Here is a 4754-nt window from a genome sequence, read left to right as displayed (position 1 = left end):
GCTTTCTTAGCAGCCCAGATACACAGGGTGACCACTTCTACTATTCTCAGCATTTTGCAACACTATTATTTTGCCTGTCCTCTTTCATGTGCAGGCTTCAGTGCACCTGGAAGCACCAACCACAGCTCACTGAGTTCGAGACATCTGATCTGGGATAAAATAAGACAGTGGGTAGCTTTTAGCATCACGCCTTTACCTCCTACTGTAGATAGAGCTGGCAGTGGGGTCATCTTCAACAGGTGTGGCCCTATCCAACAAGATGCCTCAGTGCTGGAAGTGCTGTGTCCCAGCAGCAGGGATGGCAGAGTCCAGGGATGCAGGGCATGCTGCCAGCTGGGCTACTGGGAGCTGAGGTTGGCCCACAGCTCCAGTGCTGGGCCATCTGGTGTCAGAGTTTGTGGCCTCTGCGGTGTTCTCCCCAGGTTGATGTCACAGACCCAGAAGCTGCAGGAGGCTCTGCCTCAGGGTGACAGTGGGGATTCGGTGCCCAGCCTCACTGATGCTCTGCCCACTGCCCAGCTGCTCTGCAAGCAGTCTTGAAATTGGGGTTTGGTTTTATTTGTTCCATTACATAAAATATTCAAATTTGAAAAAAAGACCACAAGCCATAAAAATTACAAATACCTAAAGATATTTTCAGATACCAACATTTCCCTTTTGCTCCTGCTGGACACGGTCTCTGCCCTTTCAGCTCGCAGTGCAGCAGTTTCCATTTTGAGGTGTGATGTTCTCAGGTCAGACCTGGACACAGGAACCTACCCAAAATAGGGGTGTCCTAAGCCTGGTTCATGAACCACTTGCAAGCTCCCCTCCAAGGTAAGTGTATGCAAATTCACTGATTGTACTCCTTGTCTTTCTGGAGCTTGTTGTGCAACGAAAGATTGGTTTCTGAGTGATCCCACTGTGAATCCCAAGTCCTGCAGGGAGACATGCCAATATGAACCATATTAGTAAAAAGATCTAGTAAAGAGCTCAGCATTTTAACCAGTGAGAAAATTTGTGCACCACAGCTCAGCTTGGGCTTGGAGGGCAAGGAAACCTTCGGTGAGGGGCTACTGGGGGCAGACAAGGGTTAATTTTTTCACCTGGAAGAGCTGCATCTTCCTGAAGAGGGAATAGCCTCTGAATCTCTCCTGTGAGCTCTGGAAAACATTTTGAAAAATTTTTTCTTCTTCATATAAAGAACTCATTAAGTTTTCTGTTCCTCTGAGTGCCCGTGCCTCCCATTCCCAGAGGCATAATATTGAGCCTAATCACCAACTAGAACAACTGAGGCCTTTATTTTGGTGTAAAGCTGAATGAAAAAAGAAAAGTCCCCTGTGTATGCAGCTGTAACACTGGCATAACTGTAAGAAATATGGAGAAACTCACAACTGATTTCCAAATCTGCGTCTTCCTTTTTCCTATAATGAGTGTGATGCATAATTTACACAGGCAAGAAAACCTACAGAGCTGATTATTTTTTTCTTTCTGTTTGTTTTCATTCAGTTGCAGAAGGGCTGGAACTGCAGAAAGCTGAGATAAGAGCCCTACCCCTTCCTTGGCGCGGGGAACACGATATGAAGGATGAAGAGGAACTCAAGGTACAACCATGAGCACTCGGGTCTTTCCCACAGCTCTCAAAACCAAATATGTCTCGTCTGTTTCCTGTCTTGAAAAGAAGGAGCATGAGAGCCATGGTGTGAAACACTGCAAGATGTTGGGGGCAATCACAGCCTCGGCCATTGAGACACTTGCCCACACCCACGACTGTGGCAATAAACTGCTGACTACAAGCAATATTATAAAAATTCCTCCCTGGATGCCATAGACACGTCGACAGTTTTGCATATGTTGAAAACTCTCTGGCTAATGACATATTTCCTCCTTGGGCTGACTCATGAGCTGCTTCTCCTGGTTGCTATGAAAGTTGGAAGCACTTTAACACTGCCTGCTGCAAGTACATTTCATGAAAAGAGAGGAAAATCTCTGTATTATTTCTGGATGCACAGATTTGACCCTTTCACTTTTGCAGTCAGTAAGCTTTGCCACTTTGACACTTATTAAATAGCCTGTTAGTGGCAGAAGCAACGACAACAAAATTTGTGTGTATAATTTAAAGCAAACAATCTCTGCTGTTAATCCAGCCTTTGAGGTCTGAAGTAAACAACCACATTTCAAGGGAATGCTACTGAGAAAAGGAAAGGTCTGTTGGGTGCTACTTGCTTTTAAACATTGAGACAAAATATTTAACAGCCTAAAAGCTGTAAGCCCTGCATTGGTATGGGGAGATAGCAGCTCCATTAATTAGATGATCAAATATTACTTTATTAGTATATTCTTGCATTGGTCTGGGATAGCTTGTGCAGACTATGAGACATGTGACTCTCTTCTTTTGAGGTTATTTAATGTAATTGTCATAATTCTCTAATCCACATATTTGCATCAATGTTGTGTGTTGATTATGACCTGGTTCAGGGTATTTATCTGTGCTCATTTCCAGTAGCTCTCAGGGAAAGAATAAAAGGTCTTTTCATGATGTTCAAGTCTGCCACCATGTCAAACCTTGGTTTCTGTCCCTCATGAGGAGAGGTGAGGCTCATGAGTCTGTGTACTTGAGCTCATTCCAAGTTAGCACCATGCCAGCACATGTGCAGAGGGAAAAGCGAGAGAAAAGAGGCTGGATAAAGCCTTTGGGGCTGCTGACAGACAGACCAGCAGCCAACCTAGCTCCCTTGCCACTGACTCCTGAGCAGGGGCAGTTTATATGGGGATGGACAATATCTTCCACTGTGTCTGCTTGCCCCAACCCCATGGCAGTTAAATCATCTGCGAGCTGTGATGGTCAGAGCTTACAGCCTAGGGGTTTAAGGGAAACTAAAATCACTGCTAATTCGCCTTGAAAAGTGGGCTGTAGGCAGAGTGCTCGGGGGTGCAACAAGAGCCAGAGCAGGGAGCCAAATGATGGTGTCAGAGCTCTGCCAGCAGAAGTTACCCGGCCCTTGAGCCAGCGCCAGGCTGGCTTAAGGGGACATGGGCTGCCCAGATCGAAATCACCGGTGGATTTAAATCAGTCCTAGTATTTCACAACACAACTTCTCCCTGTAGCTCTCTATGCAGGGCCCATATATATTTGTATATCATACAGCTCCTTCACAGCCTGCAGTACTCTTAACACATAATATACATATGTTTATCTCAAAGCAGGCTAGACACCAATTAACACTGCTCATTAATGAGGGCACAATCAACTTGCATAACCTTGAACCACTGAGTGCACACAGTGATGTATGAATGAGAGGTTAACTGCAGATGACAGCTCATTTCTTTTTGCTCTTCTGCCCAGAACATCCTGCCAATACACATATTACAAATAACATGTTCTTGTGATGGTAATGGGGGGGCATTTCAGAAGCCAGCATCGCTTCTTTGTTTTAGGAGTTATTACATGACATTTGGAGTTTCTGGCTTAATACCATCTATTACCTTTGCTCCTTTTCCCCCCAGGATCTCCTCTGCTGGTACCCTTGACTGCAACCCAGTTCTGCTTTCTGAATTAGAAAGTTGAATGTGAAACGGATTAACATAAAAACCTACAGAAAAGGGCAAGTGGTATTTCTGACGTGCCTGAGACACCCGTGCCCATGTGACTCACAGTTCATGACTCGTGGAGTGATGCCATTCGTAAGTCATAATTCGCCCACACACCCCATGTCAGACACTGCTTTTCCATGGAAAACGCTCAGCCAGCGATAAAGCCCCGTTAGCATCACGCTACCTCGGCTCTCACACAGATTATGCCACATCAGTGTTCTTTCTGTGGGGAATATATTTACTTGCTGTAAGGAGCCATCTAGTGAGGGTTTACTGCACATAAAATCAAAGTAACTGTTTCTTTACTGTTTCCAGGCAATACCAAAAGAAAAGGCACTAATTTTTTCCCCTCTTCCCCCCACTCCATGTGCTCCTGCCACACTTGAGCCGCGGCTAAAGCAAACAGCTTGAGCAGGTGAGGCTGTGTGGACTGAATGCTCATTCCTCTGGCTATCCCTTTACAAAAGACAGGGAGCACATGTGCTCACCCTCGCTCAGCTCTGCTCTCGGGGGACCCATACAGAGCCAGGCACAGTCCCGGAGGACCTGCCTTATGTGCTGGCAAGAGTAAAAGCAAAGTGTGTGGGTGGAGAATATAAGGAAGGGCCATGCTAGGCAGAAGTGAAAGGCCTTAAACTTGGTCCCGTTTTAGTGTACAGGAAACTGAAGAGCAGAGCCAGCCAGTGAAGTGCCTTTTGTCACGCAGGCAGCGATGGCATAGCTGGGAACTTAATTTAATTGACAGAAGGCTGAGCCAGAGCCTCAGTCATCAAACAGATAGTGGCATTTGAATGGTGGGCACTTCTTGCAAGTTTGCTTTTTTTGGTTTGTTTTGTTTTTTAAAGAACAATTAACCTGTGCAGATAATGAGAGAGTAGAGTCGAGAGTGTCCGTGCACTGCAGAAATCTGAAGTTACTGCTCCTGGAGCATCAAAAGCATGGCTACATTGCAAATCCATCTTGTTAGGAATTGTACAGTCTGCAGAAAGGACCAAACACACTGAGTTAAATATTAGCAAGACAGGGAAATGACAGTAGTTCTTCTGGTTAGAAGTAAGACTTCTAGCTTCAGGTTAGAATTAGGATTTTGTGTTGTGCTGTGAAACTATACCCAGCGAGTGCAGCTGGGGGAAGGGATGGGGTGCTGGGGCAGCATCATCTGTTTTGGTTGTTGAATCAGT

At 45.5% G+C, this 4754-nt stretch overlaps 1 long non-coding RNA gene across 1 annotated transcript; it reads left to right on the top strand.

The window, feature by feature from the left end:
• Positions 1–490: 490 nt before the first annotated feature.
• On the top strand, positions 491–3644 carry LOC108493742. Its single transcript, XR_001873593.1, has 3 exons — positions 491–816; positions 1489–1583; positions 3487–3644. It is a non-coding gene; the product is annotated as an uncharacterized LOC108493742 (long non-coding RNA).
• The last annotated feature ends 1110 nt before the right edge of the window (positions 3645–4754 follow it).

This window comes from Lepidothrix coronata, unplaced genomic scaffold (assembly GCF_001604755.1).
Source record: "Lepidothrix coronata isolate B3197 unplaced genomic scaffold, Lepidothrix_coronata-1.0 Scaffold19, whole genome shotgun sequence".
Lineage (NCBI taxonomy): Eukaryota > Metazoa > Chordata > Aves > Passeriformes > Pipridae > Lepidothrix > Lepidothrix coronata.
The sequence above is the reverse complement of the archived record's forward strand: the minus strand, read 5'-3'. Positions and strand labels throughout refer to the sequence as shown.